The sequence below is a fragment of the Homarus americanus genome, unplaced genomic scaffold, assembly GCF_018991925.1.
Source record: "Homarus americanus isolate GMGI-L3 unplaced genomic scaffold, GMGI_Hamer_2.0 scaffold46392, whole genome shotgun sequence".
Classification (NCBI taxonomy): Eukaryota; Metazoa; Arthropoda; class Malacostraca; order Decapoda; family Nephropidae; genus Homarus; species Homarus americanus.
In genome coordinates, this window is record NW_024717721.1 from 3,324 (window position 1) to 17,262 (window position 13,939).

The window sequence follows — 13,939 nt, forward strand, 5'->3', positions numbered from 1 at the left end:
GTGTCCTTCGGCTTACACCTTTGCACCCTGACACTCACTATCATGTTTCGTTATAACACTTCCACGTGCCGTGGTGCAGCTGTGCTCCCAGCCGGAGAGAGGCGATTATCACTATTTTTAGGGAGGATTTGCTTCCCCAACTCGGTACACCGGACTGAATGTTCACCATCGACAAACTTCCGCCGTCAAGCCCCGGGGGGACGCAATGACCTCCGCTTTGTTTACAGTTTCTCCGTGAGGCGGGGACACCTCCTGATGCCTCCAGCACCACACAGCACTTCACACCTTCTCGATACATACACCACTTTCATCCGTCAGCTAATCGATATCCGCGGAGTGGTCTGCTGGTTCATGCTAGAGCCACACGCCGCAGCGGATGGCTCGCACTACTGCAAAATCACTGGTTTGTCGCGCCTGCCTGGTGAGGTACACCTAGCACGGGCGCCGCCTACTCACCACCACGCTGTATATCACACACGGTTGTATTATCAGGCAGACAAGCACTGCCTTATCAGCAGGAGGGGAAGCTGATAAGCTCGTTGTCTCCGATGCTGGATCAAGATGACAGATTTTGTCGTCTTTCGTACCGCCATGAGAGGCGTGTGGACCGTGTTGGCTCCCAAGGTGCACTGGCAAGCAAGAGCTGTGCTTGACTTCTGCATGCACGCTCCTCCCCCTTCCCCCTCTCTTGCAGCGCTCTCTTCTGCCTGATGCGCGCCATGTGCATTTCCGCGCCTGGTCTGCTTGCAATTCCCTGTTTCAAATACAAATCATTAAACTATGGGTAGGGGAGAGGTCTCCCCATACAAACAGCCAACTATTAATTTGAATTTCTCTTGTCTGCTTTGCCACTAACTCTCCCTCATCGTGCCTGGCTCACGACTGAGCCACATTTGCTTGATTCATATCGTGCATGGCAGGCTAGCACCAAGTTACTTTAAAATCTTCGATCGTTGGCTCCCGACCTACTGCCAACCGGCATTCGGACATTAACCCAGAATCCCGCACCTCTCACCTTGACTCTCTCATGTCATCAACATATTCTTTACTATTAACACTGTATTGGTAACGAACATATACTTTTATAATGATATTCTTATTTTATTGATCTTTGCACACCGACGAGAGACGGGAAAGGTGTGAGGAGTGAGTGAGGGACAGTTGGCCAGGGAGAGGGTTTCTGGGTCACGGAGGGCTTCAGGGTGCCGACGGGAAGGTCTCGCCTCTATACAACAAGTGGCGCGCCGTGCCCATACATCCCCGCCACCACCCAGCCAACCACCTCTTGTCACCACCATTATTTTCCTCTCGCTTGTTTTGATTGAAATAACCCTTCATGTTTATTTATTTCACATGATATTTTTTTCTTAATTGCCTGTTCTATGGAAGGTGTTGAAGGACACGATTTTTTTACCATCATGAGTATTTGTTTCATTACCGTTTATGTTTATTTTGGGAACTATTTTGTTTTTTAACTTTTCTTTTCAAAGGAAATTGCTTACGGTTGCAAATTCATTTTTACTGCAGTTTATGCAGGTCTTAATATGAAAAGAACGTATATCGATTGACTTTTTTTCTTCGTATTTTACACAACCATAATAGAAATCTTTTATTGTGATACCAGTGTTCTCTGGTTGATAATTAATCGCAGCGTTTGTGGCAGGGCTGTGGAGTCGGAGTCGGAGTCGGAGTCGAGGAGTCGGAGGAAATTTCGGCTTGTGGAGTCGGAGTCGGATTCGGTAAAATTGTCCAGACTCCGACTCCGACTCCTCGAACTATGAGGCTATCTTGAAGACCTCGATAATAAACGTGTTTCACTAACTGAAAGCCAGTGGAACCAGGTGACACAGTTAGAAAGTCTGCTCTCTCACCCTTTTGCTGCTACCAAGAAACTGCAAGCTGAGGATCTAACACCTGGTACATTTTTATTGGAGTGGAAAAGGTTGCTATACCAGTTGAACAAAAGTGGAGGATTAATCGCTGAGGGCATTGTATCTTCAATGAAAAGAAGAGAGAATGTATTGCTGGATAACAAAATCTTGTTAGCTGCTGTTTACCTTGATCCCATGAATAGAATTTTGTTGGACAATGATCAAACTAGTAAAGGAAAAGAGGCACTATATGAAATAGCAGTACGCATAAAAGAAATGAAGTCACAAACTGAAATTCATGAACCTGAACAAGTTAGAAACATTGACAAGTCAAGTAGCTCAGATTCAGATTCAGCATCTTCAAACAAGGAAATAGACTTTGATTCCTACTTGGACGGACACAATAGAACAAGCAAAGGTAAAGCGACATCGGAGTGAAAACGCAGCAGCGGTAGACATTAAAAATACGAGATTTCAGCAAGATTTCTTTGGTGCACTGATGGAAGTGGAGAAATTTGACCGGTCTTCAAAAGTGACAGTGGAAGAAGCCATACCTGCTTACCCAGAGATTGTAAAAGATGTAGCTAGAGCTGTGACAGCAATGCCACCCACTCAGGTCAGTGTAGAAAGACTGTTTTCTGCACTGAAAATAATCAGATAAGATTTAAGGGCTTCCATGAAGGAAGATCTGACTGAAGCTATTCTGTTCCTAAGAACAAATATATGAACTCAGGCATATTCATTGCAGTGATTCCACTGATCCCACTAATTTTCTTAAATTATTAAAAGAATTTATTTCCATTTATAAGCATTATTATGATTTTATTGTAGCAGGCACAGTATAGCACTATAAATTTGGACGATAGTCTCTTCTTTACCATTTGAAATTTTGAATTATATCAAATTTTGTTTCGTTGAAAACTGCACAGAGGCTCTCAGCTACAAAACAATTAGCTACAACCTGTTTTTGGTGAGATTAAGGCAAATTTAATTTAATAACTTAATCATGTAAGGTTTATCCATTTTCCTTAATAAGGTATTCATTTCTTTAATGTACATAAATATATAACTTTACTTTAAAAGGAATTGTAGGATCATCATTTAGATCCACATCAGATTATGAGCTTAAACAAAATTCATATGCTGAGATCGAACTTTTAGATATACATGTAAATGGTGTTTCCTAGTTAATATCTTGAATTCTTAATAAATTTATTTTTCTTTTGATTGAAACTTTGAAAGTCAAGCCTATCATCTTTTTGTAGTTCTTAAATATCGTCCAGATCATTAATAAAGCTGTAGCAGTATAGCCACGGTGTTTTACTTTTTACCTGTGCAGGTTACAACATACAAGTTACAATTAGGATGGTAGAAATAGTTGTTACAAATAGGCCAAGGAGTCGGAGTCGGAGTCGGAAGCATAAAAATTTGAGGAGTCGGAGTCGGAGTCGGAGTCGAAGGTTTTGTCTTCGACTCCACAGCCCTGGTTTGTGGTCAGATTAGTCAGCTGAACACGCACACACGTACATGCGCACGCAGACACAGACACACACGCACATACAATTGATAAGGAGGATCATAAATGAAGCGAAAGAAAAGTAAACTTAAGTCTTTTTTTATTCCTAAAATTTATGCGAATTTTAAGCACGTTGCAGCGTCACTACAGTGAGACAGGATCAGACGATTATTAATGTCTATTTATGCGACTCATTATCTTCCTCATTGCTTCGGGAAGATGAAGACTATGATATTTAGTATTTTAAGACACCATGTACAGTTAATGTAATAATGAGCAACAACAGTGATGTATATTTGTTGAACTGGTTGTCCGGGGCAGCTTGATTCGACCATAAAACAACAACAACTAAGCTGTGTTAACTATTCTTCATCAGCTGAATGCAAAAAAGCCTATCTGTGTGTGTGTGTAATAATAATAATAAAAATAATTATAATAATTAACGGTTTATTGAAAGAGCATGGCAGCCGGAAGGCTGAAAATATACAATTACATAATCGGGAATGGTTCTCTTGATTTACAAATGATGTACAAGTAACACACCACTAAGTACGTATTATATTCCCTGTGTAGTATATCACATATATCTGGGTGGTGTGCGGTTTTTTTTTTTACGGGTATTAGACCACCCGGGCACAGGTCACTGGCCCACACCGGGACCTGGGGTGCGAAAATGTAATAATAATAATAATGATAATAATAATAATAATAATAATAATAATAATAATAATAATAATAATAATAATAATAATAATAATAATAATAATAATATAATAATAATTCAGATAAGTAAAATAAAATTAAAATAAAAAATAAAATAATGATAACAATGATAATAATAATAATAATAACAATAATAATCATAATAATAACAATAATAATTGCAATAATCATAATAAAGAACCATTAAGAAAACAAAAAAGATAGAGTGAGAAACAATATATATGTATGTTATGTTGTCAATGTTAAGAGAAACAATTAAGACCCTGCAATTGTGTGTAAATGAGGCAGAAAGTCAGATCAGCAACCTGGGACTTGGTCACAATTTTCGTGATGCCATATGGCGGTAGTACCTCCCTGTTTGGTAGCTGCCTATGTACCTACTACCTACCTCACTAGCTAATTATAGCCCACGTGTGGAGTAGGTCGAGTATAACCACGTACACACCATTAATAATTATACATCTTTGTGGAGTAGGTCGAATGTTTGTTTTGTTTTGTTTTGTTTACTTCTCGGCCTCCAAACACTCAGACGATGTTTTCATTCGGTTTTGGTGTTGTTTTTTATGAATTTTTTTCAAGATTTCGAGTTATTATTATTTATATTTTCAGATTTTTATTTTTTATTTTTACATTTTTATTTTATTGTAATTTTATTATTAATATTATTATTATTATTATTATTTTTAATATTATTATCATCATCATCATCATCATCATCATCATCATCCTCATCATCATCATCATCATCATCATCACACACGCACCATGATGTATTGAAGAGGAAGTTTTTCTCCACATATATTAAGGAGTGAACGTGGCTAACTGAAGACCCTCTCGGCGGCGTCTTGAAGGCCCCCAGTTCAAGTCGCTATTACCTCCTAGGATCCTTCTCGCCGGTGTGCTGAAGGTTCCCGTCCATTTTATAGTGTCACCAAGTTAAAGATTAACCCAGGTAGGGACTTGGATGCCTTTCCCGCGTGAGAGTGAGAGATCAAGGTTACCAGGTTAATTAATGAGGCAGGACAGGTGGGAAGCTTACCTGAGAACAAGATTGTTTACGTTGTATAGCTTCGGCATATACCAGGTTATTTTTCTTCTAAGAGGGTGTAAAATTTTAGCTTATTTATTAGCTTATATTATTATTATTATTATTATTATTATTATTATTATTATTATTATTATTATTATTATTTTCTCGATTTTTTTATCGCCGTTTCTTATGAAATTATCTTTCTTCTTTATCTTGTCATTTGATAATTGATCCATTTACTCATGAACTAATTAGACTTTCTGGATATATATTGGATTCATTAGTGCCAATTTAGGTTAGACACTCAGACTCCTTACTACTGCTGTTACCACCACTTGTGATAATAATAATAATAATTGTATCAATAGTAAAAACAAACGGTAATAGCAACATTATATATTTTGTTATAATATACACCATTCATTACACTACCACAAGTCGTCTCCTGTCGCGATGAGGAACTGTCTGTCACACACACACACACACACACGACTACATCCTTGACCACCGAAGGGTCAAGACGTACCTGGCGCTCCTCTCGGAGCAGCCAGGTCAACTGTTATGTTGGCCCATACCAACCCCCTCCCCTGAACCCTCCTCCCCACCGGAATATCAACAAGTTCACGCCAGAAGTTACTATTTCATTTCGGAAAGAAATGGAACCAGTGTTAAACAGAGGTGAACAGTGGTGAACAGTGCTTGAGTCAGTGAGAACAACTCAACAGTAACAGTGGTACCCAAGTTGACCTTTCACACAGTGAGGTCCCAGGTACCCAGTGATAACGGCCCGTGAGACCCAACTACCAGCGATGTGTTAATCTGTCTACGATAGGAAGGCCTGGAACCACACCTCACTCATATAACACCATCTGTGAGGGAATTACTACACCACATCCAGAGCACCCCTCCTCTGCACCATCTACTGAAATTACTACACACGTAAGGCCTCATAACACCATCTGTGGGGGTACTACACCCACGTGGGGCCCTCATAACACCATCTGTAGAAATTACCCCACCATTGAGCCCCTCATAACACTATCTGTGAGGAATTACTACACCACGTGAGGCCTCTCCTGCTTTTCATCTGTGAGAATTACTACCACGTGAGGCCCTCCTGTTGCTTACCATCTGTGAGGAATTGCTACACCACGTGGGCCCCTCACTTACCATCTGTGAGGGAACTACTACACCACGTGAGGTCCCTCCTAACACCATCTGGGAGGGAGTTACTACACTACGTTTTTGCTGTTCAACACCTACATTAATCTATATGTTCACTGTATGTTCCTTTACCTTTCTCTAATGAAGGCTTTTGTTAAACCACCAATGTATGTAATAAGTCATTTATGCCCAATGTATATTTTCAGCCTTCGGGCTGCAGAACTTTTTCAATAAACCGTGAATTATTATTATTATTATTATTATTACACACACACACAGGACACCAACCTCGACTTCCCGGAAAAGCCAGTGCAAAAACGTGGCAGTCACCTCACGGACACGCGGCAACTCTCTCCCCAGCCAGAGTGCAACTTAATCCCCTGACGTCTTGGCTTGAGTGCTGTGTGAGTGTTGGAGGTCTCGTGGATGTGGTAAAGGTCTCTTTAAGTTATGAAGGTTATATCGGAGCACTGGAGGTCTCGTAGAAGCGTTGTGATAGTACATATTGTTGTTTGTGGTTATTGGTGACGTTATTGTTGTGTTTGTTGTCGTGTTTTGTTGTTATTGTTAGTTTGTTGTTATTGTGTTTATTGTTGTTGTTCTTATGTTCGTTGTTGTTCTTGTGTTCGTTGTTGTTATTGTTGTTGTGGGTTTTTTGTGTTGTTATTATGGATATTGTTATTGTTGTGTTTGTTGTCGTGTTTTGTTGTTATTGTTAGTTTGTTGTTATTGTGTTTATTGTTGTTGTTCTTATGTTCGTTGTTGTTCTTGTGTTCGTTGTTGTTATTGTTGTTGTGGGTTTTTTGTGTTGTTATTATGGATATTGTTATATGTTGTGTTTGTTGTCGTGTTTTGTTGTTATTGTGTTTATTGTTGTTGTTATTATTGTTGTTCTTGTGTTCGTTGTTGTTATTGTTGTTGTGGGTTTTTTGTGTTGTTGTTATAATGGATATTGTTATATGTTGTGGTTATTGTTGTGTGGATGTCGTGGTTATTACTGTGTGTTGTTGTGGCTCTTATGTATATTATATAAAACCCTAGCGTGAAGAATACAAGAACTGTAGACCATAAATACGGCTCATGCAACAGATTCAGACCACATTGACGCCATGTGAGGGATTCAACCACCGACTCAAATGTTAAACATCCTTTGTATATTGTATATCGCCAAAGCTGTAGTACGTAGACTTATTTCTGTAGGATTGGAGATTTATTAATACACGGTTGAATACACTGGTAAAAATATATGAAGAGAAATCGTGAATTATAGATAAGAAGGAATCCATCACCGGGGAGTGTAAACAAACTATGGCTGTGTTAGATTATTCATTACACTCGTTGGTATAGACCCGTTCCATGACCCCAGTTAAGGGCTCGTTTGAACACTTTCACCTCGTTCACACAGGTCGTCGTCTACAAGATGCTCTGATGTGTGAAATAGTTTATGCTTCGTTATTTGATTTTTCTCCGTTAGCTTTTGTCCAGTTTCCCTTCACTTTCACAAATGAAATTATGTTTTTTTATAAGTCAGTGCGAAAAAGGTAGATTAATGAGGATTATGCGTGTGTAGTCAACCTGGGGGGAAGCGGTGCGTGTGTTGTGTGTTGGGGTTAAATTACACTTCGTAAACACAGTTTATTTTGTAGTCTTACCTAACAAAGCCTCCAGAGACAGGCGGTAGTGACTCCTCGAGGGATATATTGACGTAACAATTTAAACCAATCCTCTCTTGCCCTATCAAAAGACCACAAGCTCTTCTCCTGTCTCTAAAGAATTGGCATCCATTTGTAATTTTGATCGGAAACAGCTTTTTTTTTATATTCTGTATAGCTCTCATCAATTATGACTAAGTGGTCTTCTTCAAGGTCATATGAGGGCATCCCATATAGATCCAGTGCTAGTTAGTACAGGGTGAAATCGGAGTACCTGGAGAAAACCTGTCATGTTTGGTAAGGGTATACTGGTTAACACCCTTTTCACATCCTACCCAAGAAAGTATTGAACCCAAGTCACAGTGGTGAAAGGCCAGGGCTCGACCACCCTTAGCAACCTTCAGCTGTAGTCTGTGTGTACTGTAACTGTCGGAGTTTCCACCTCGTTATTAACTCTATTGAAGACAAAATTGATTCCTGTATATGCTACCAATGTCCAGCAACCTGACCTGATCTGATCTTACCTGACCTGACCTGACCTGACCTAACCTAAGCTAACCTAACCTAACCTAACCTAACCTATATACGCTAAATGTCTCAATAAATGGTAATAAGAGAAGTTATTTGGTTACAGTGTACTCGCCATGGAAGAGCAATGGAGCCAGTGAGTCGGGTTCTTACATCTCCATTTACAACATAATTCAGCTAACGAACCTTTGAGAATCTGGGCTCAACTTAAACATGGGAAGAGGGAAGTTTGCTGTGTCGGTGGCCGTGAGTGTGCTCGCCGGTGTGTCTTGCATCACGCAATATTTAGATCACCAGACTAGGCGGTCCTCTGTCGATTTACCCTGGAACGCCAATTTCTGGATAAAATATATAGGCTGACTGTAGCTGGTTCGATGAATGTGTGTATGTGTGTGTTTAATTGTGTTAGTGCGTTTGCGTGTGTAGGTGTGCGCACATGTATGTGTGTGTGTGTTAATGTATGATGGTACTTGATGATAAGACTATTTTAGACTCACTCAAACATAATAGAACACAATGGAAAAACAAAATCTTATGAACATCAGAGATCATTTATACCATCTGTCTCTTGACCAATGCCCGCTAGTATGTGTAGAATCTTGTCCCAGTGTTTGTTGTGGAATTGAGATCGTTCTTGGACACCATTAACAAGAGAGAGGTTAGTATAGGTAAAGAACGTTGATTATCTTAATAATTAAAGCCATAGAGGTAAAGAAATTTGAAAGACAAATAGGTTGGGTTAAGGAGTGTTTATTTTCTGTCGGAACATCACCAGTAAAGGAGTCATGCCGGAAGACGATGAGTCTCTGTTTTTATGCTTTGCTGTGGTGCTTCCAGGCCCAGTAAAAGACGACGATATTTTACATTTCTCTGTCTGTCTGTCTGCCTGTCTGTCATTTGTCTGTCTTTTTGTACATCTCTCACACTTTCACTCATCTTCGTATGTCTGGCAGTTTCTACATCTGTTACTCAATCTCAGTGATGCATCGATATCAACCATCTTTCTCTTTCATTTTCCCTTCCCTCACACACTCGTCATAAAATAAAACACTTTCCCCACATACTACAACATTCCCGACAATGAACTTCGTGTTTCCCCTCAACTCACCCGAGGAGACACCTGTACTAAGACTTTCTCACTGCACCCGGCAGGTAGGGGGTAGAGAGGCCCCTGAATCGCTCGCTGCGGGGAACACACAGACATAATTACACATTCAGACCACAGACTAGCCCATTTCCCCCTCGTTTTTGTCCCATTTTTCCTCGTATTCATGTAGTTATTTGCAGTGGTTGTAATGGCAGCTCTTCAACCCCCTCCCTCTTCAATGGCGGGGCTTAATAGACCCATTGTTTCACCTCCGTTGACCCGCTGAGGAAGGAAATTGTTCTTTATGTCTGAAGTTGCTTAACCGCAGTCTGTGATGGGCTCCGTGTAATGCCTTAGATTACCTCGATCAACGATAGTTAGTTCTGTAAAGTGTGACGGTTGGCATGAGCGGGAGGTGACCGGTTAATTGGCATGTTTGATGTCACTGTTGTCCAGGAGAAATTATTTAATTACACCTCTCTTGTAATTAACAAAAGAATTATTAGTGTGTTGGTACTCTATATGTAATAGGTTGGCCTTGATTACTGTGATGCTGATCGTCGTTTTGCGAGTCGGCAAACATGGTCAGTGACATGTCTCACAACACAAAGGTTACGGCTGTCAGTGGCCGAGATATCTGACATGATATTGAAGGTTGACATGAACCGTTTACATCTGTGAGGTCAGGTTTAAAGGTCTGCAAATATGTGTGACGTCACGACGGACGTTTGGATGAAGCACGTTTTGTGTAACTTGTATGTTTGCCTGAAGACCACAGAGGCACGCATGCGGAATAATGTACACACATACATTTGTGTTTCTGCGAAAGTGTGCACAAGCTCGAAAACAAATTATCTAACTTTCAGAATTATCAGTCACGATTATAAATATATATATATATATATATATATATATATATATATATATATATATATATATATATATATATATATATATATATATATATATATATATATATATATATATATATATATATATATATATACATTATACCACCATTACAGCCACTACACCATCGCAACTACCACAGTCTCTAACGATCACTTTCACTCTTCACTACTCCCCCTCTACAACCACATTTCCCCATTACCACCATCCCCCGCCCCATCACCACCATCCCCAGCCCCATCACCACCATTCCTCATCCCATCCCCCACCCAATCACCACCATCTCCCACCCTATCCCTCCCATTGCTGGTCACCACTTTCTGTGTTTGGTGGTGCCTGTGTGTGTGTCCCTCTTACTCTAAGGTTTACGAGCGTGTAAATAAGTCTTTACTGCCTCATTTCTCTGGTAGACTTTCGACTGTTGTATAATTTGGCTGTTTGTCTTGCTTATAGTGTCGGTCTTACTAATAGTGTCAGTCTTACCATTAGTGTCAGTCTTACCAATAGTGTCAGTCTTACTAATAGTGTCAGTCTACCAATAGTGTCAGTCTACCAATAGTGTCAGTCTTACTAATAGTGTCAGACTACCAATAGTGTCAGTCTACCAATAGTGTCAGTCTTACCAATAATATCAGTCTACCAATAGTATCAGTCTACCAATAGTATCAGTCTACCAATAGTGTCAGTCTACCAATAGTGTCAGTCTACCAATAGTGTCAGTCTACCAATAGTGTCAGTCTACCAATAGTGTCAGTCTACCAATAGTGTCAGTCTGCCAATAGTGTCAGTCTACCAATAGTGTCAGTCTACCAATAGTGTCAGTCTACCAATAGTGTCAGTCTACCAATAGTGTCAGTCTACCAATAGTGTCAGTCTACCAATAGTGTCACTGTACCAATAGTGTCAGTCTACCAATAGTGTCAGTCTACCAATAGTGTCAGTCTACCAATAGTGTCAGTCTACCAATAGTGTCAGTCTACCAATAGGCACGGTCAACCAATAGTGCTTGCTCCATCAATAGTAAATAGTCTCTCCAATAGTGTCAGTCTTACCAATAGTGTCAGTCTAAGCCAACAGTGTCAGTCTACCAATAGTGTCAGTCTACCAATACGGTAAGCCAGTCAACCAATAGTGTCAGTTCACTAATAGTGTAAGTCAACCAATAGTGTCAGTCTAATAATAGTACTAGCTCACCAATAGGTTAGTCTATCAATAGTGTCAGTCTTACCAATAGTGCTTGCCCACTAACAGTGTCACTTCACCAATAGTGCTGGGCCTTATCAATAGTGTTGGGCTCAAATAGTGCTGGTCTTATCGCACAGTGTCAGTCTTACCAATAGTGTCAGTCTCCCAATAGTGTCAGTCTTACCAATAGTGTCAGTCTTACCAATAGTGTCAGTCTTACCAATAGTGTCAGTCTACCAATAGTGTCAGTCTACCAATAGTGTCAGTCAGCCAATAGTGTCAGTCTACCAATAGTGTCAGTCAACCAATAGTGTCAGTCTACCAATAGTGTCAGTCTACCAATAGTGTCAGTCTACCAATAGTGTCCTCGCTGAGTGTATCGTGGCGAACAATGACCTCTACACGCTGTCCTCGCCGAGTGTATCGTGGCGAGCAATGACCTCTACACGCTGCTGTCCTCTCAAGGAGTGTATCGTATGAACAACAATGACCCTGGCACGCTGTCCTCGCTGGCGGCCGGCGAATAATGACTCTACACGCTGTCCTCGCCGAGTGTATCGCGCGAAATAATGACCTTCTACACGCTGTCCTCGCTTGAGTGTATCGTGGCGAACACGACCTCTACACACTGTCCTCGCTGAGTGTATCGTGGCGAACAATGACCGCTACACGCTGTCCTCGCTGAGTGTATCGTGGCGAACAATGACCTCTACACGCTGTCCTCGCCGAGTGTATCGTGGCGAGCAATGACCTCTACACGCTGTCCTCGCTGAGTGTATCGTGGCGAGCAATGACCTCTGCACGCTGTCCTCGCTGAGTGTATCGTGGCGAGCAATGACCTCTACACGCTGTCCTTGCCGAGTGTATCGTGGTGAACAATGACCTCTACACGCTGTCCTTGCCAAGTGTATCGTGGCGAGCAATGACCTCTACACGCTGTCCTCGCTGAGTGTTTCGTGGCGAGCAATGACCTCTACACGCTGTCCTCGCCGAGTGTATCGTGGCGAGCAATGACCTCTACACGCTGTCCTCGCCGAGTGTATCGTGGCGAACAATGACCTCCACACGCTGTCCTCGCTGAGTGTATCGTGGCGAACAATGCCCTCCACACGTTGTCCTCGGTTGGTGTATGGTGGTGAATAGTGACCTCCACACACTGTCCTCGCTGGGTGTATTATGTATCTTTGTCATGCTCATGCAGAAGTACTTATGTAATATTAAGTCTTTATGCCTGACCTTGGAGTTACCGTAAATACTCCTTGTTTACTGTGTTATTAAGTCTAAATTACTATGTTGTACAAGGGTGCTAGTTGGCAAGGTTTAGAATATATACTGTATACTGTTTAAATGTTTAGAAACGTAACTTCTTTGTGGGAGTTAGAAACAAAAGCTTATTGTTTGGGTAACAGCTGTCTGTCTGTCTGATTGATTCAGGAAGTTTAGGAGAATTTCGGAAAAGGGGAAATTTTATATACGATACTGACATGAAGAGGAACACCAGGGATATCACAGTCAATTTAAGTGCTGGGTTGTTTAATCAGCTCGCGCCTTGGGACATCACTTATTCCATCCTCAGAGCAAAGCCTAAAAGGTTACTTTACTGACCCGGGGACACGCACATTTTTCGATATTTGAACAAGCTAAAATCCGTCAAACCAGCATAACAGCATAAGAAAATTTTTGTTTGTTTGTAGAATTCCTCTGTAGAAATAGAATATTTACTTGTATATAACTCAAATAATGGTGCAATACCCAAGGGGGCGCTAGACGGAGACGCTTCTTAAGCCAAGCCCATTATTCATATATACACGTATGTATGTACAGTTATAAAAAAAAATTACTTAAAAATGCAACTGGATACCCGGGACAAACATGGGCCATGAGACGATAAGCCTACCACTACACGAGAGAAAAAGAATAATAATGAAAACGATAAACTTCTTAATAACACAAACACATGACATGAAACCAATTACATCTTACACAAAACATGATGTTAATTGGCCATAGAAAATACTGCTGATAAATAAGGTACCGTAATGTTATAATAGAAATTGAGATATAATACAATAATACAACAAAGATTAGTTCGTGAATTTTACCCCGGCACCTCATGACGAACTGATAGTGAGCTGTGTGGTCATCCGTTCCTCAAAAACAAGTTAGAAGACATAATGATGATAAAAATAAGTAGAGAAAATACATGAAAATAAACGTCATTATTGTTTATTATTCAGCTCATAACAGCCATCAAGCGTGAACACAGTAATATAT

The 13,939-nt window shown here is 40.5% G+C and overlaps 1 pseudogene; it reads left to right on the forward strand.

Annotated features, from left to right (window-relative positions):
- The first annotated feature begins 548 nt into the window (after positions 1 to 548).
- On the forward strand, positions 549 to 2,635 carry LOC121858995 (annotated as a pseudogene).
- Positions 2,636 to 13,939: the final 11,304 nt, after the last annotated feature.